Source organism: Dendrobates tinctorius, unplaced genomic scaffold, assembly GCF_039654945.1.
Source record: "Dendrobates tinctorius isolate UK_male_01 unplaced genomic scaffold, ASM3965494v1 ptg000098l, whole genome shotgun sequence".
Classification (NCBI taxonomy): Eukaryota; Metazoa; Chordata; class Amphibia; order Anura; family Dendrobatidae; genus Dendrobates; species Dendrobates tinctorius.
Genome location: NW_027361766.1, coordinates 13,972,210 through 13,992,061, shown reverse-complemented (window position 1 = coordinate 13,992,061; position 19,852 = coordinate 13,972,210). Strand labels below are relative to the sequence as shown.

Genomic DNA, 19,852 nt, shown 5'->3' with positions numbered 1-19,852 from the left:
TCAAAATTAGCTGTCATTTATGTTTAAATGAGGAATAACACTATCTCTGGCCATTACATGACTTGTGTCACACTTTTTTTTCATCAGTTTAATCTATACAACTTCTATCTTTATTTTTCAGGTATGAAAATATCTTGAAAAACCAACTGAGAATGGTGAAAGAAAATCCTGGTTGAAGCCGTGAATGTGAAATAAATATGAAAAGGATAAAATTGCTAGATAAAAATAGCCTTTATTAATAGAATCGCACAACAGAAGATATAAAATGAGTGCATAAAAAGGCAATTTAATACCGCTATAATAAATTGAGCAGATGTTTATACATTTATTTATTTATATCTGACCATGAAGAAAATAATAAAATAAATGGACCAAATAACGATGTGCTCTTTAATCGCATAAACCCAAATACCTAGGCCCAGTTTAAATTCTTATGTAATTTACCCAAGAGAAATTTTTTTGAAAAAATATATATAAAGTGCAAATTTGTGCCAAAGTAATTGCTGCAAAAATGTGCAAAATTGCAAATTGTGCAAAAGTACAAAATAAAACTCGGTGCTGCAGATAAGCAAACTCAGCTCAGCAGATACACAAACTGCAGCAGTGTAAAGAAAGTCCAAAAAAGATATATATGTGCAATGTGTAGTTCCGTGCACTTAAGATGTGCTAAAAAACCCCTGAACATGTGGACTAGAGGTTTAAAATATACAAGAAGAAAGTTGGAAATTAACTATTAATACTAAAACGAGCATATGTAGGGAATGGCGATGTAATATATAGTACTTAGAGTGCACATACATGAGGAGAATTGGAAATTAACTATTAATACTAAAATGGGCATATAAAGGGAATAACCATATGCAACAATATATGTATAAAAATTCTATACACATATATATATATGTATACAAAAAATATCCATAGATGAGTAAATAATACAATTATTGCACGAAAGGCACAAAAGATCAATTTAGTGCACAACAAGTTATATGTGAGCAATTATATATTATATAAGACATATACAAATATAAAAAACATGTTGAAGCTATGAAGGATATATATGGAAATATTATTTATTCAAAGGAGAATGGATCATCTTCTTCACCTTCAAAACCATATAAATTACGCTTTACATATGTGGAATGAAGATCCATGTATGTTCATGAAGATCAACAAGAATACGATAAGAGCTGGAAAAATAAAATAAACAAGTTTAAAATATACACTAAAATTGTAAAAAAGGGATAAAAGAAAGACTCTCATTGAGATCCAATGGGGACACAGAACGTAAAGTCCAAATCTATTGGGTCTCTAGTGGGCAAGTTTTTTACTGATATTGCCTCCCCTAATATTACTGCGTATCCGTATCCTATCGATTCCAGCTACCTTGAGCAATGTGGAATCGCAATTGTGATACAATTTGAAATGTTTGGGCAGTGTCTTAAGGGAGGAAATATCTTCAACATCTTGGGCTGCCTTAATGCCTAATACGTGCTCACGAACCATCACCTTGAGCTGGCGGGTGGTGAGACCCACATAGATGAGGGAACATGGGCACATGGCGTAATATATTACCGCAGTAGAGGAACAAGTAATATTGTCCTTGATCTGAAAATTGCAGGATTTATCAGAGTTGGTAAATTAACTGGTTTTGACGATATTAGGGCACGCTACACAAGATCCACAGGGTTTAGAACCTGTGGTTGGTGTTGATTGTAAAGAAAAAATGGAAGTTTTAACTGGTTCCCGTATGTAGTGACTTTTAACCAGTCTGTCGCCAAGGTTAGTTGACCGCCTAAACGTAATATTGGGATGGTCTCCAATGTACTTAGAAAGAATTGGATCTGATGTCAAGATTGGCCAGAATTTATTTAAATAAAATCTAACACACTCATGTTGGCCGCTGAATTGTGTTATAAAATGGACAACATCAACAGATTTAGATATATTCTTATCATAAAGTGCATTGTGACGTGACGTATGTTTGGCTCTATTAAAGGCTCTTTTAATCGAGCGCTGACTGTATCCTCGTTCAAGGAACCTATCCCTTAAAGAGACAGACTGCTTCAAAAAGTCAACTTCTGTGGAACATATACGTCTAAGACGTAAAAATTGCCCAATAGGGATTGAGCAAATCAAGGCTTGAGGGTGGGAAGATGATGCGTGGAGTAGGGAGTTCACTGCAGTTTGTTTCCTATAAAGGTCTGTTTGAAGGCATTCCTCAGAATCTCTCTTTACTCGCACATCCAGAAATTCGATGACCTCACCATGATGGTGATAGGTAAAGTGCATATTGATTGAGTTTGAATTTAAATTAGTAATAAATTCCGATAAGGCATCAACAGAATCTTGCCAAATAAAAAATACGTCATCTATATAACGTGTCCAAAATGGGACACGTTCCATGTGCTCAAAATCACCAGAAAAGAAGAGGTCCCTCTCCCATAGACCCAGGAGGCACCCAGGGCTGTTCCCTGGGTCTGCAGGAAGAAGGACCCCCTAAAAACAAAAAAATTATGTGTCAGTGCAAATTCTAATAAATGAATAAAAAAGATGATGAAAGCTCTGGAATAAGAGGAATGTTCTAAAAAATAATTTACTGCTGTGATGCCGTCAGAATGTCTAACATTAGTATAGAGAGACTCCACATCACAAGTGACTAACATGGAGTCTCTCTCAATATGCATGCCATCAATTTTTCTAAGGAAGTCACCAGTGTCTCTGGTGTGCGAGGGAAGAGATGTGACAAATGGCTGTAAAATAAAATCAATATATTTATTTACATTTTCAAGGAAGCTGCCTTTACCAGAAATGATTGGTCTACCAGGTGGTACTTCTGCATTTTTATGTATTTTAGGTAGCAGATATAGGGTGGGAATGGTGGGCTCTTGAATTTGAAGAGACAAAAAGAGTTCGTCTGTAATTATACCTTCGTCTCTTGCCTCACGTAAGAGTATTTTGAGTTCCAGATTATATTTAGACAACGGCTTGAAGGTCAATTTTTTATAACAATCTGGATTATTTAGCTGAAGATATGCTTCAGATTCATACATAGATTTAGGCCACACCACCACATTCCCACCCTTATGTGCTGGTTTAAATACAATATCTTGAAGGCCAGATAATCTCTTCAGGCTCATGCTTTCCTCATGACTTAAATTGTTCTCATTTGAATTCGGGGGGATGTTCTCCAACTCCTTGCTGACTGTTTTGACAAATGTGCCAATACTGGAACATGAGGATAGATGGGGAAATTTGGTCGAAGATTTTTTGATTATCTTAGGGACCTCACCTTCAATGGCGTCAGTGTGTTCTCTTGCCAATTGTTCTAGGTCGGCTAACACCTCCTGTTCCGCCTCTGTTGGGAAAGATAAAAATGTCTTCTCATCATGGAAAATACGCTTAAATAATAACTTTCTAGCGAACAGGTGTAAATCTTTAATCTCTGTAAAATGATAAAAAATTAGCAGTTGGGCAGAACATTAAGCCTCTACTCAAGATAATACTCTCCATAGATGAAAAAACATGTTCACTTTAGGTTAATTACCTTTAGTTGATTAGAATTTGATTCATGAGAAAAAGTTCTCTTGTTAGGAAGAAAGCGTAAATTTCTTTTCCTCTTTGAGGTGATCATGGAGGATACAGAGGTGGAAAAGGAGGCAATGGAAACATCACTAGATGGATTAGAAGCAACTGAAGCAGAACTTTCCTTAATAGGGTTATCAGTAGTGTTGAGCATTCCGATACCGCAAATATCGGGTATCGGCCGATATTCGCGGTATCGGAATTCCTATACCGAGTACCAATATTTTTACAATATCGAACACCGGAATCGGAAGTTCCCATAATGCTATCAGCGAGTTGTGTTAGCCAAGTTAACTAATGGCATGGCTGTGCTTGGCTGCTGAAATGATGTCATCATGATGCGTAGTCTGTGCGGGCCTGCCGGGGGTCTGTGCGGGCCTGCCGGGAGTCTGTGCGGGCCTGCCGGGGGTCTGTGTGGGCTGTTCCCGGGGGTCTGTGCGGGCCTGCCGGGGGTCTGTGCGGGCCTGCCAGGGGGTCTCAACGGGCCTGCCAGGGGTCTGTGCGGGCCTGCTGGGGGTTGTGTGTGTGTGCAGGCATCGTCCGATGGAACTACAAGTCCCATTGGGCTATGCCTGCTACAATGACAGTGATTGACACATTAGCCAATGATGGGACAGTAGTAGTCCCATCATCCGGCTAATGTGTTGAATGTAAAAAAAAAACAAACCATGCATACTACATACATACATACTACATACTACGTACATACTACATTCACACAACATACATACATACTACATAATACATACATACTACATATATACTACATTCATACAACATACATACATACTACATACTACATACATACAACATATATACTACATTCATACAACATACATACGTACTACATACATACTACATATATACTACATTCATACAGCATACATACATACTACATATATATTACATTCATACAACATACATATATGCATACTACATACATACTACATATATACTACATTCATACAGCATACATGCATGCTACATAATACATACATACTACATATATACTACATTCATACATACTACATACTACATACATACTACATATATACTGCATTCATACAATATACATACATACTACATACATACTACATATATACTACATTCATACTAAATACATACATACTACATACTAAATACATACTACATATATACTACATTCATACAACATTCATACATACTACACACATACTACATATATACTACATTCATACAGCATACATACATACATACTACATAATACATACATACTGCATTCATACAACATACATACATACATACTACATACTACATACATACTACATATATACTGCATTCATACAATATACATACATACTACATACATACTACATTCATACTAAATACATACATACTACATACTAAATACATACTACATTCATACAACATACATACATACATACTACACACATACTACATATATACTACATTCATACAACATACATACATACTAAATACTACATGCTACATACATACAACATACATACATACTATATGCTACATACAACATGCTACATACATACAACATACATACAACATACATACTGCATACATACTACATACAATACATTCATGCATTCATACAATACATACATATAGACATACAGTACATATAACATAGAGTACATACTCACCATCACTTGTCACTTTGATCCCTGAAGCCAGTGTCATCTCACTGTAAATAATATTAAAATAACAAACAACCAATATACTCCCTTATCCGCAGAAATCCACGAGTGTCCCACGATGATCTCCTGCAGTGCATCACTGAGAGGTTACTATAGTTCACTGGTCTCACTTCATGGCACAAGCAGCGTGGGAACTTTCTCACACAGCAATGCCAAAAGTGAGATTAGGGACTATTTTTTACAGTGGTGGAGGAATACAGTGCGGAAGGATACCTACCTCTCGTCATTGTATTCCTGGAGCCCCTAGAGAGCAATCACATCCGCTGATGTTGCTGTTCTCCACGGGAGATCGTCGTGGGACACTCGTGGATTTCTGCAGATCAGGGAGTATATTGCTTGTTTGTTATTTTAATACTTTTTACAGATGACACTGGCTTCGGGGATCAAAGTGACAAGTGATGTTGAGTATGTACTCTATGTTATATGTACTGTATGTCTATATGTATGTATTGTTTGAATGTATGATTGTATTCTATGTAGTATGTATGTAGTATGCATGTTGTATGTCTGTAGCATGTTTTATGCATGTTGCATGTCTGTAGTATGTATGTAGTATGTACTTTGTATGTATGTATGTTGTATGAATGTAGTATGTATGTATGTTGTATGAATGTAGTATATATGTAGTATGTATGCAGTGTGTATGTTTTATGAATGTAGTATATATGTATATATGTAGTATGTATGTATTATGTAGTATGTATGTATGTATGTTGTATGAATGTAGTATATATGTAGTATGTATGTAGTATGTATGTATATTGTATGAATGTAGTATATATGTAGTATGTATGTATTATGTAGTTTGTATGTATGTTGTATGAATGTAGTATTTATGTAGTATGTATGTATTATGTATGTATGTTGTATGAATGTAGTGTATATGAAGTATGTATGTAGTATGTGGTATGTATGTGTGTTGTATGAATGTAGTATATATGTAGCAGGCATGTAGTATGTGTGTATGTATGTATGTATGTTGTATGAATGTAGTATATATGAAGTATGTATGTCGTATGTATGTATGATGTATGTATGATGTATGTATGTAGTATGTATGGTTTTTTTTTTTTTGCATTCAATACATTAGCCGGATGATGGGACTACTACTGTCCCATCATTGGCTAATGTGTCAATCACTGTCATTGTAGCAGGCATAGCCTGATGGGACTTGTAGTCCCATCGGACAATGCCTGCACACACACACACACAACCCCCGGCAGGCCCGCACAGACCCCCGGCAGCCCGCACAGAACCCCGGCAGGCCCGCACAGACCCCCAGAAGCCCGCACAGACCTCCAGCAGGCCCGTATAAGCCCCCGGCAGGCTCGCACAGACCCCTGGCAACCCACACAGACCCCGCCCGCACACACAGACAAGCACAGTGTCCGCCCACGCACCGCCCACACTCTTCCCCCCTCCCGAACTGGATGTGCAAGTAAAGAACAGGTTTTTTTTAATTCCGATATTTGTGCCCCATTGACTTGCATGGGTTTCCGGTATCGGAATCGGCGATACCGATACTTTTTGGGTATCAGTCCGTTCCAATCCGATCCGATACTTCACGATGTCGGATGGTATCGCTCAACACTAGTTATCAGTAGTCTATCTCTTCCACCGGTAAATTTTTCTGGCAGATAAATCATTTTGATCTCTTATCAACTTATTGGTGTGCTTACGTTGAATATCTTTGACCAATGATTCCAAATCCTTAACAAGGGATTCATTTAAATGGTTAAACTGTTCCACAGATAAATTAGCCTTTGCCTTGCTAAACAAATAATCCAATTCTTTATCGATATTATTAATAAATTTGGCATTGAGACCAATCAAAAGCTCCATGAGTTTCCATGAAGCTTCATTACAAACTTTCTCCCAAATGGTCACAAACTCATCATCTTCAACTATGAAAGAAGGAGTCACCCGAACCCTCAAGCCTCTTGGTATAAGATGTTTCTGAACATAATTTTCTAGGAATGCTCTAGTCCACCAAATACAGGTACGTTTAAATAATAATTTTTTAATGGATTTTGAGAAAGAGTCTAAGGACAAACCAACAGTGCTTAGAGTTGTTGTACTCATGTTGCCAAACACATTATTCACTTGACCCTGCCAGGATAACTCTCTGGTCTTAAAATCCATCTCAGAAAGTAGATAAGCCTGTGCAGAACACAGAAAATACAAAATTAACTGGGAGAGCTCACTTTAAATAAAACAATTAGACTCAATGAGTCAATATAATATTCATCTATGTGAAAAGATGTGCCCTCTCCCAGATAGTTAGATGGCAGACCATCCGGTACACAATGAAAAACCAACTGAGAATGGTGAAAGAAAAACCTGGTAGAAGCCGTGAATGTGAAATAAATGTGAAAAGGATAAAATTGCTAGATAAAACTAGCCTTTATTAATAGAACGGCACAACAGCAGAAGATATAAAATGAGTGCATAAAAAGGCAATTTAATACCGCTATAATAAACTGAGCAGATGTTTATAAATGTATTTATTTATATCTGACTATGAGCAAAATAATAAAATAAATGGACCAAATATGCTCTTATATCGTATATACCCAAACACCTAGGCCCAGTTTAAATTCTTATGTAATTTACCCAAGAGAAATTTTTTTGAAAAAATATATATAAAGTGCAAATTTGTGCCAAAGTAATTGCTGCAAAAATGTGCAAAATTGCAAATTGTGCAAAAGTACAAAATAAAACTCGGTGCTGCAGATAAGCAAACTCAGTGCTGCAGATACACAAACTGCTGCAGTGTAAAGTAAGTCCAAAAAAGATATATATGTGCAATGTGTAGTTCCGTGCACTTAAGATGTGCTAAAAAACCGCTGAACATGTGGACTAGAGGTTTAAAACATAAGGTTAATAGTAAGGCCGTAATACCTGTAAGGATGGGTAACGCGGGGTGCCTGTTGAAGCGCCCCGACACGCGTTTCGGAAGATTACCTTCGTCAGGGGGATGGTAGCAGCTCTATCGGCAGGTTATTTATAGCCCATTTTTTATAGCCCTTTTTTCATCAGTTTAGTCTATGCAACTTCTATCTTTATTTTTCGGGTATGAAAACATCTTGGTATAGTCAAGTTGTTATAACAGGAAATCCTGTTCTCATTTCTCTATGTAGCACACAGACAGATGCAACATAGTAGGCATAATACAGTAACGCTGAAACATTTTACAGTGGCTCTAGTACTAGGGTAAGATAAAACAGTTTCGAAAAAGATGCAACAGCATATAGGTGATTCATCAAAGCTTTTACAGCAAGGTATATGTTCATTTTGTTTCTATCTTAGGTTTTGTCTGTTTAATGTCCAGTGTGAACTTTTTCCTTCACATTGCATGTGTTTTCAAATAATTGTATTGTTTTTTTAGAAATAAACAGGGTAGGGAAAGGAAGGTAGGGAAAGGAAGGGAGGGAAGGGAGTGGGGAATAAACAACCTTGCACAGGTACGGAAATTTTTTTTAAAAAACTAGAGAACCCACAAATAGGCATAGAATAAAATATTTCGACTAACAACATAAAAGAAAAAAAAATGACAATCCTTATTATGGGGTAACATTCTTGGAAGGAGATACAGCATCCCAGTACTAAAGTGCCTAGGTTTAAACTTCAAAATATAGTGCCTCTTGTTAAGTCTATTTGATATGAAATTTGTTGTTCTGGTCTTCCATTTTTTTGAGCATTTGTGAATGTGATTGTTGTTATTCGCAAATCTGCGTTCTAAATCACTGTGTTGGCCTATCTTGTCAAGTATGTCTGAAAACTTGGGAACCTCTGCTTTCTTCCACCATTGTGCTAACATGGTCTTGGTCACTAAGAGGATGTGTATGATAATGTGTCTTACCGAATCATCAAATTGTTCCATGTCTAATGAAAGAAGTGCTCTTTCGGGTATAATTGTGAAGTCCTTAGCAGTGAGTTTAATGTGCTGTGTGACTTGAAGCCAGAGGTTTTTGATTTTTGAACAACCCCAGAAAATATGGTAGAGGTTCCCTTGGTGTCCACAATCTCTCCAGCACAAGGAAGATAGCTCTGTGTTAAAATGCGATAACCTCGTCGGGGTATAGTACCACCTATTTAACAATTTGAAATAACTCTCATGAAGACCCATTGATATGTTGGAATTGTAAGTGTTTTTGATGGCATCGTTCCAGTTCTCGAGACGGATATCAGCACCAAAATCGGACTCCCATCTCTTCATGTATATGTTTTTGTGGCTCGTTAGGTCTTTGACGACAGATCTATACAAATTACGCAGATGTAGGGAAGGTGACCTGACGGACGGACGGACTAGTCAGAGTGAAGAAAGATAGGTTTGCACAGTGTAGGTAGGAGTCAGTGATTACAGTGGGGAAACAACTAGGAAAGTGTAGTGGACGTGCAGTACCTTGGGATGACCATTAGATGGCAGGGTGGAGTGTGAGCAAAGGACTTTACAGCAGCTTAGGGCTTTAGAAACCGTTGGTCATGGGGGGTGTGGTGACAGTTAGAGTGACTGTTTCGAGGAACCGGGAGAGTTATAAATACTGAGGGAGGGTTCCAGAAGATTCCAGTCCCCAGGGGGAGCTCAGGTGACAGGAGTAGTGTTGAGCATTCCGATACCGCAAGTATCGGGTATCGGCCGATATTAGCGGTATCGGAATTCCGATACGGACTTCCGATACTTTTGTCATATCGGATTCCGGAATCGGAAGTTCCCATCATGCTATGAGCCTGCTTGCTTTGATTAAGCCAATGGGAATCCTCCGAAGTGTGGGCACATCCTGTTAGGCATGTAGGCATGTTAACTATTGGCATGGCTGTGATTGGCTGCCGAAATGATGTCATGATGCACTATAAAAGCCACCGCAGCCGCCATTTCTGGTCACTCTGCTGTGAATTCAGTTAGGGACAGGCTGCTGTAGAAGACTGTGAGGGACAGTTAGAAATAGCGATTCCACCAAACATCTAGTGCTTTACCCAGGCTACATAAACCACCACTGTAGCCTTCTTTGCCCTAGCAGCAGTGTTCACAGCTGTCTGCAAGGGCTGTGTGAGTGCAGCTCACGCTGTGGAGTGGGTCCTGCAGCCACGTCAGGCTGTAGGCCACCCAGTGTGATCACTGCTGCCTCATACATCTTTTATTTTTTGAGCTGCATTTTTTACATAATTTCAATCTAGTGTGCTTCCATCCGTATCCATATACGTTGGTTGCAAACACTAGTAGTAGACAGCGGAGCCTTTCTGCAGCCTTTCAGTGCTAGTCTCCACTTTGCTGCACTGTTCACGGCTGTCTGAGAGGTCTCTGACTGTGTGTGAGTGCAGCTCACGCTGAGTAGTGTGTCCTGCAGCTACGTCTGGCTGTAGGACGCTCAGCGTGCGTCAGTGCCTCACACATATTTTTATTTGAGTGCAGCTCATTTTTTCTTCTATTAGTGTGCATCCATCCGTCTCCATCTACGGTGGTTGCAAACACTATATAGGAGTACACAGCGGAGCCTTTCTGCAGCCTGTCAGTGCCAGTGCCCACTTAGCTGCACTGTTGACGGCTGTCTGAGAGGTCTCTGACTGTGTGTGAGTGCAGCTCACGCTGAGTAGAGTGTCCTGCAGCTACGTCTGGTTGTAGGACGCTCAACGTGCGTCACTGCCTCACACATATTTGTCTTTGAGTGCAGCTCATTTTTTCTTCTCCTATTAGTGTGCATCCATCCGTATCCATCAACATTGGTTGGTTGCAAACACTATATAGGAGTAGATAGAGGAGCCTTTTTTTCTGGCTTGTGCCCTGCCGGCGCAGCCAGATTAGTATTACCCAATTTTTTTGGAGCCTCATCTTTTGCATTGTAGGTTACCTGCCTGCATTGTAATAGCTCCAAAAAGTTGGTGATACTATCAGTTTCAATTCTTTGTTCACATACTTTGAGTTTGTTTCCAACAAAGAAACCACAAAAAAAGTTCACCAAACACTACATTTGGAACTTGTGTAGGCCACATCAGCTCCTATTAAAGTGTAGTCCACACACACACACTTCATAAAATTAGTGTTTCTTGTACCTGTAACCAGCTGTTCAGGAATAAGCACACTAAGGCCCCCCTTTGTACTTTTCTGCCTATCTTAAGCAGTCTTGCAAGATGAAGAAGGCAGGGAGTAAGGCGCGTGGGCGTGGGCGTGGAGTTTCAGCAGGGAGAGGACGTGGGGATTCTGCAGGGAGAGGACGTGGGGATTCTACAGGTAGAGGACGTGGGGATTCTGGGCCTGCTGCGGGCACCAGTGGATCAGCATCCCCCAGTTTTAGCAGGCAACAGTCCTTTATGCACAGCTTTGTAGGACCTCAACGTACCCCACTGCTGCGGGAGGAACAAATTGAAGCCGTTGTCGGATGGATGGCAGCTAACGCATCGACTTCAATTACTTCCGCATCCTCTCAGGGTCAGAGCACCGAAGAGCAACCATCTGTCTCTTCACCACCTGCCAAAGTGCCCAGGCAGTCAGAGAGACATGGACAGGAGCCATCACAGTCTCTACTTCTGTTCTCGGAATCTGTTGGCTTGGAAAGAGGGGGCCAGCCAAGCAGCATTCCTGAATGTGAAGAAGAGGGAGTATGCAGTGATGCGCAACTTCTTTGTCCCTCTGAATCTGAAGAGGCGAGTGGGCCAGTGCGTATGGTCAGCACACCTCAGTACGCATCAGATGATGACGAGACTCAGTTGCCACTTTCTGGTGCGTACGGTGCTGGCGAGACAACCCCGGAGAAGCAGCTGTTTGAAGAGGGGAGGGAAGATGATGAGGTCCTTGACCCATCATGGTGTGAGGAACAGGAAGGTGGTGGGAGCAGCTCGGAGGAAGAGATTCCCCTACCGGCCAAAACAGGAGGCAGAGGGAGGGGGAAGACTTGGTTGCCTGTACCCTCCACTTCAGCACCCGTTAGGAGCATTCCTCATTCCAAAGGCAAACCGGGCGCTCCCAAGAGTTGCAGTGCGTGGTCCTTTTTTGACACAGTTGCAGATGACATTTGCTTTGTCAAATGCAAGCTGTGTCATCAGAGAGTCAAAAGAGGGAGAAATGTCAGCAACCTCAATACCACAAATATGTGGAAACATGTGCGCACCAAGCACGAGTTGGAGTTGCAGAGACACCCTGAAGACGTAGGCCAACGTACAGCACCACCTACCACCTCTTCAGTTCGTGTTGGGGCCTCTTCCTCCAGCTCACACACTGCTGGTTCGGCTTCCTCACAGGATCACCAAGGAAGAACCTCTGTCACTGTTGTCCGGAGACCCTGTCAGATTACACCCATAGCAGCACGTTCCCATCCATCACAGCCATCGGTAGCACAGGCATGGGATAAAAGGCGCCCTTACTCGGCAAACCATCCCCGAGCACAGTCTCTGAATGCTGGCATTGCCAAACTTCTGGCAGTTGAAATGCTGTCATTCAGGCTGGTGGACACTGACACCTTCCAGGACTTAATGGCATTGGCAGTCCCCCAATACAACGTGCCCAGCCGCTTTTATTTCAGCAGGCGAGCCGTCCCTGCCCTGCAGAAACATGTTGAGGGCAAAATAAAACATGAGCTACTAAACGCCATTAGTAGCAAGGTCCACCTGACCACCAATGCGTGGACCAGTAACCATGGACAGGGACGATACCTTTCTCTCACTGCCCACTGGGTCAATGTTGTGGAGCCGGGTACGGATCTGGAGAGTGGCGCTGTACGTGTTCTTCCAATGCCACGGATTGCAGGACTCCAGTCTGTACACATAGACTCCTCCTCCTACTCAAGTTCCTCAGAAACAGCAGAGCAGGAGCCTGTTACGACCGATATGAGCACAGCCGTGGCCAAACGTCAACAGGCTGTACTCAAATTAATTTCTTTGGGGAATCGAAGCCACACAGCGCAGGAGCTCTGGAATGCTATCAAGCTGGAGAGCGATGTGTGGTTTGGGCCAGCGAATCTCCAGCCGGGCTTGGTAGTGTGTGACAATGGCCGAAATCTGGTGGCAGCTCTTGGCCTAGGCAACCTCACACACATCCCATGTCTGGCACATGTTCTTAACTTGGTCGTGCAGAGCTTTCTGAGGGACTATCCGGATCTTGATGCACTGTTGCACAAGGTCCGCATAGAGTGCGCTCACTTGCGACGTTCCAGCACGGCAAGATCGCGCCTCGCTGCTCTGCAGCGACGATTTGGCCTTCCGGAACATCGCATCATATGTGACCTACCCACCCGGTGGAATTCAACGTTACATATGTTGGAGCGGTTGTGTGAGCAGCAGGCAGCAGTCATGGAGTACCAGCTGCATCAGGCGCAAACAAGTCGCACTGTGCGCCGTTCACACTTCAGCACCATTGAGTGGGCCTCTATGAAGGACATCTGCCTCGTTTTGCGTGCCTTCGATGAATCCACGCGGATGGCGAGTGCAGATGATGCACTAGTCAGCATGACTGTCCCCCTTATCTGCCTGCTTCAACAAACACTGCAAGCACTAAGGGATGAGGTTTCGGAAGAGGTGGAGGATGAGGAGTCCCAAATGCCATCTGCTTCTGGACAGTCTGCGCTACGTGTTTCCTCACAAAGGCCTAGGCAGGGGACACTTTGTGAGGAGGATGAGGAGGAGTCGATGGAGGAGGAAGACATCTCTCCAGAGGAGGGAGGTACACAAACCTCTACTCAGTATGTACAGCGAGTGTGGGGTGATGCAGAGCAGGCCGAGGTCACGCCTCAAACAGGGGACAGCGGTTCTTTGGCAGTTGGGAGTCTGCAGCACATGGTTGATTTCATGCTGCAGTGCCTGAGAAACGACCGCCGCATCGCCCACATTCTCGTCTCGGCTGATTATTGGGTGTACACCCTCCTAGATCCTCGCTACCGGGACAGCGTACAAAGGCTCATACCAACGTTGAACCGGGAGCGTAAAATGCGGGAGTACGAAGAGTCACTGGTGCAGTCCATAATGTTTTCCATTCCACCCGACAGCATTGTTGCTAGTGCTTTAAAAAGCAGCTCTGTGCGTCGAGGCAGTGGAGGAAACTCTGCACAAAGAGGGAGCAGAGGCAGCGCCGCAGCACAAGGCAAGACCACTATGGCCCAAATGTGGCAAAGTTTTGTGTGTCCACCACAATTGTCTACACCATCAGCGACGCCTCGAGTCAGCAGGAGGCAACGCTTCCGTCAGATGGTGTCAGACTACATGTCTTGCCCTGTCGCTGTACTCCCAGATGGCTCTTCCCCCTTCAAGTTTTGGGTCTCTAAGCTGGATACATGGCCAGAGCTTAGCCAGTATGCATTGGAGGTGCTGGCTTGCCCTGCTGCCAGTGTATTATCGGAACGTGTCTTTAGTGCCGCAGGTGGTGTACTAACAGACCGTCGCACGCGACTATCTTCCGATAATGTTGACCGGCTGACTTTTCTGAAAATGAACAAGGCCTGGATCTCCAAAGACTTTGCCATTCCTCTTACAGACTAAATTAGTGGTTGGCAACTGTATCCAGGTCTGCTGGTGTGTTCATTTTTCTACCACCTGAACTATAATCCCTGTGCTTCAACACAGCCAGTTGTCGCTCAGATGTGTCGTCTGCACAGAGAAACACACTAGCTCCTGTGTTAGTGGGGTTCAGTAATGCCAGCTGATCCCCTGCTGTGTGGACGGCAAAGTCACCAGCTCCATCAACATTCAAACCACTACTGATTTTTAACCGTGCCCAACTTAGGTCTCTGGCTCCACTGTCTCTACTATTTCCCCTGACCTCCAACCCCGCCATCTACATCTCTGAAGTGGCGTCAGCACAATCTACACTTGTTCCTGTGTTCCTGTGGCTCAGTCCCATCAGTTTATCCCCTGATGTGTGTCCGGCAAGGTCTCCTGCTCTGTCCACATTCCCATAACCAGTAGTGGGAATGAGGACAGAGCTGGCGAACTTGCCGGACAAACATCAGGGGATCAACTGACGGGACTGAGCACCAGTAACACAGGAACAAGTGTAGATTGTGCTGACGCCACTTCAGAGATGTAGCTGGCGGGGTTGGAGGCCAGGGTAAATAGCAGAGACAGTGGAGCCAGAGGCCTAAGTGGAGCATGGTTAGAATCAGTAGTAGTCCACAACCTCCATAAAAACCGCTGCCCATTGGACTCTGCATGCGGCATGCGTAATCCTGGGCTCCAACAGTGTCAGTTGGTGTTCAGAAGTGTCGTCTCCACAGAGCCAAACACATTCGTTCGAGTGTTAGTGGGTTTCAGCACTGCCAGCTGTTCCCCTGCTGTGGAGATGGCAAGTCTCCTGCTGCCTTCACCTGCCAAAAACAACAGGCCCCAGCCTGCTCCTCGCCTAATCCTGGGCTCCAACAGCGTCAGTTGGTGTTCAGAAGTGTCGTCTCCACAGAGCCAAACACATTCGTTCAAGTGTTAGTGGGGTTCAGCACTGCCAGCTGTTCCCCTGCTGTGGAGATGGCAAGTCTCCTGCTGCCTTCACCTGCCAAAATCCAGTAGGCCCCAGCCTGCTCCACGCCTAATCCTGGGCTCCAACAGTGTCAGTTGGTGTTCAGAAGTGTCGTCTCCACAGAGCCAAACACATTCGTTCGAGTGTTAGTGGGTTTCAGCACTGCCAGCTGTTCCCCTGCTGTGGAGATGGCAAGTCTCCTGCTGCCTTCACCTGCCAAAAACAACAGGCCCCAGCCTGCTCCTCGCCTAATCCTGGGCTCCAACAGCGTCAGTTGGTGTTCAGAAGTGTCGTCTCCACAGAGCCAAACACATTTGTTCAAGTGTTAGTGGGGTTCAGCACTGCCAGCTGTTCCCCTGCTGTGGAGATGGCAAGTCTCCTGCTGCCTTCACCTGCCAAAATCCAGTAGGCTCCAGCCTGCTCCTCGCCTAATCCTGGGCTCCAACAGCGTCAGTTGGTGTTCAGAAGTGTCGTCTCCACAGAGCCAAACACATTCGTTCAAGTGTTAGTGGGTTTCAGCACTGCCAGCTGTTCCCCTGCTGTGGAGATGGCAAGTCTCCTGCTGCCTTCACCTGCCAAAATCCAGTAGGCCCCAGCCTGCTCCTCGCCTAATCCTGGGCTCCAACAGCGTCAGTTGGTGTTCAGAAGTGTCGTCTCCACAGAGCCAAACACATTCGTTAGAGTGTTAGTGGGTTTCAGCACTGCCAGCTGTTCCCCTGCTGTGGAGATGGCAAGTCTCCTGCTGCCTTCACCTGCCAAAATCCAGTAGGCCCCAGCCTGCTCCACGCCTAATCCTGGGCTCCAACAGCGTCAGTTGGTGTTCAGAAGTGTCGTCTCCACAGAGCCAAACACATTCGTTCAAGTGTTAGTGGGGTTCAGCACTGCCAGCTGTTCCCCTGCTGTGGAGATGGCAAGTCTCCTGCTGCCTTCACCTGCCAAAAACAACAGGCCCCAGCCTGCTCCTCGCCTAATCCTGGGCTCCAACAGCGTCAGTTGGTGTTCAGAAGTGTCGTCTCCACAGAGCCAAACACATTCGTTCAAGTGTTAGTGGGGTTCAGCACTGCCAGCTGTTCCCCTGCTGTGGAGATGGCAAGTCTCCTGCTGCCTTCACCTGCCAAAAACAACAGGCCCCAGCCTGCTCCTCGCCTAATCCTGGGCTCCAACAGCGTCAGTTGGTGTTCAGAAGTGTCGTCTCCACAGAGCCAAACACATTTGTTCAAGTGTTAGTGGGGTTCAGCACTGCCAGCTGTTCCCCTGCTGTGGAGATGGCAAGTCTCCTGCTGCCTTCACCTGCCAAAATCCAGTAGGCCCCAGCCTGCTCCTCGCCTAATCCTGGGCTCCAACAGCGTCAGTTGGTGTTCAGAAGTGTCGTCTCCACAGAGCCAAACACATTCGTTCAAGTGTTAGTGGGGTTCAGCACTGCCAGCTGTTCCCCTGCTGTGGAGATGGCAAGTCTCCTGCTGCCTTCACCTGCCAAAAACAACAGGCCCCAGCCTGCTCCTCGCCTAATCCTGGGCTCCAACAGCGTCAGTTGGTGTTCAGAAGTGTCGTCTCCACAGAGCCAAACACATTCGTTCAAGTGTTAGTGGGGTTCAGCACTGCCAGCTGTTCCCCTGCTGTGGAGATGGCAAGTCTCCTGCTGCCTTCACCTGCCAAAATCCAGTAGGCCCCAGCCTGCTCCTCGCCTAATCCTGGGCTCCAACAGCGTCAGTTGGTGTTCAGAAGTGTCGTCTCCACAGAGCCAAACACATTCGTTAGAGTGTTAGTGGGTTTCAGCACTGCCAGCTGTTCCCCTGCTGTGGAGATGGCAAGTCTCCTGCTGCCTTCACCTGCCAAAATCCAGTAGGCCCCAGCCTGCTCCACGCCTAATCCTGGGCTCCAACAGCGTCAGTTGGTGTTCAGAAGTGTCGTCTCCACAGAGCCAAACACATTCGTTCGAGTGTTAGTGGGTTTCAGCACTGCCAGCTGTTCCCCTGCTGTGGAGATGGCAAGTCTCCTGCTGCCTTCACCTGCCAAAAACAACAGGCCCCAGCCTGCTCCTCGCCTAATCCTGGGCTCCAACAGCGTCAGTTGGTGTTCAGAAGTGTCGTCTCCACAGAGCCAAACACATTCGTTCAAGTGTTAGTGGGGTTCAGCACTGCCAGCTGTTCCCCTGCTGTGGAGATGGCAAGTCTCCTGCTGCCTTCACCTGCCAAAATCCAGTAGGCCCCAGCCTGCTCCTCGCCTAATCCTGGGCTCCAACAGCGTCAGTTGGTGTTCAGAAGTGTCGTCTCCACAGAGCCAAACACATTCGTTCGAGTGTTAGTGGGTTTCAGCACTGCCAGCTGTTCCCCTGATGTGGAGATGGCAAGTCTCCTGCTGCCTTCACCTGCCAAAATCCAGTAGGCCCCAGCCTGCTCGTCGCCTAATCCTGGGCTCCAACAGCGTCAGTTGGTGTTCAGAAGTGTCGTCTCCACAGAGCCAAACACATTCGTTCAAGTGTTAGTGGGGTTCAGCAATGCCAGCTGTTCCCCTGCTGTGGAGATGGCAGTCTCTCCTGCTGTCTCCGCATTCCAAAGACAGTAGGCCTCTGCCTACACCCTCCTATTTCCTGGGCTTCAACTCAGCCAGGTGTAGCTCGGAAGTGCCGTCCACATGGAAAGAGATACTTGCTCCCTTGTCTCAGTGGGGTTCAGTAACGTCAGCTGATCCCCTGCTGTGTGGATGGCAGTCTCTCCTGCTGTCACCTCATTCAAAATACAGTAGGCCTCTGCCTACACCCTCCTATTTCCTGGGCTTCAACACAGCCAGTTGTAGTTCGGAAGTGCCGTCCACACGGAAAGAGATACTTGCTCCCGTGTCTCAGTGGGGTTCAGTAACGTCAGCTGATCCCCTGCTGTGTGGATGGCAGTCTCTCCTGCTGTCACCTCATTCAAAATACAGTAGGCCTCTGCCTACACCCTCCAATTTCCTGGGCTTCAACACAGCCAGTTGTAGTTCGGAAGTGCCGTCCACACGGAAAGAGATACTTGCTCCCGTGTCTCAGTGGGGTTCAGTAACGTCAGCTGATCCCCTGCTGTGTGGATGGCAGTCTCTCCTGCTGTCACCTCATTCAAAATACAGTAGGCCTCTGCCTACACCCTCCTATTTCCTGGGCTTCAACACAGCCAGTTGTAGTTCGGAAGTGCCGTCCACACGGAAAGAGATACTTGCTCCCGTGTCTCAGTGGGGTTCAGTAACGTCAGCTGATCCCCTGCTGTGTGGATGGCAGTCTATCCTGCTGTCACCTCATTCAAAATACAGTAGGCCTCTGCCTACACCCTCCTATTTCCTGGGCTTCAACACAGCCAGTTGTAGTTCGGAAGTGCCGTCCACACGGAAAGAGATACTTGCTCCCGTGTCTCAGTGGGGTTCAGTAACATCAGCTGATCCCCTGCTGTGTGGATGGCAGTCTCTCCTGCTGTCACCTCATTCAAAATACAGTAGGCCTCTGCCTACACCCTCCAATTTCCTGGGCTTCAACACAGCCAGTTGTAGTTCGGAAGTGCCGTCCACACGGAAAGAGATACTTGCTCCCGTGTCTCAGTGGGGTTCATTAACGTCAGCTGATCCCCTGCTGTGTGGATGGCAGTCTCTCCTGCTGTCACCTCATTCAAAATACAGTAGGCCTCTGCCTACACCCTCCAATTTCCTGGGCTTCAACACAGCCAGTTGTAGTTCGGAAGTGCCGTCCACACGGAAAGAGATACTTGCTCCCGTGTCTCAGTGGGGTTCAGTAACGTCAGCTGATCCCCTGCTGTGTGGATGGCAGTCTCTCCTGCTGTCACCTCGTTCAAAATACAGTAGGCCTCTGCCTACACCCTCCAATTTCCTGGGCTTCAACACAGCCAGTTGTAGTTCGGAAGTGCCGTCCACACGGAAAGAGATACTTGCTCCCGTGTCTCAGTGGGGTTCAGTAACGTCAGCTGATCCCCTGCTGTGTGGATGGCAGTCTCTCCTGCTGTCACCTCATTCAAAATACCGTAGGCCTCTGCCTACACCCTCCAATATCCTGGGCTTCAACACAGGCAGTTGTAGTTCGGAAGTGCCGTCCACACGAAAAGAGACACTTGCTCCCGTGTCTCAGTGGGGTTCAGTAACGTCA

At 45.2% G+C, this 19,852-nt stretch overlaps 1 long non-coding RNA gene across 10 annotated transcripts in view; it reads right to left on the bottom strand.

Moving 5' to 3' along the window:
• Positions 1-216: 216 nt before the first annotated feature.
• The window catches only part of LOC141099184 (uncharacterized), a 71,954-nt gene continuing 52,318 nt past the window's right edge, over positions 217-19,852 (bottom strand). For all 10 annotated transcript variants that reach the window (XR_012234433.1, XR_012234436.1, XR_012234429.1 and 7 more), the window contains 2 exons: positions 3,293-3,358; positions 217-1,190 (listed from right to left, as the gene is read on the bottom strand). This is a non-coding gene — a long non-coding RNA (uncharacterized lncRNA). The remainder of the gene's footprint in view (positions 1,191-3,292; positions 3,359-19,852) is intronic.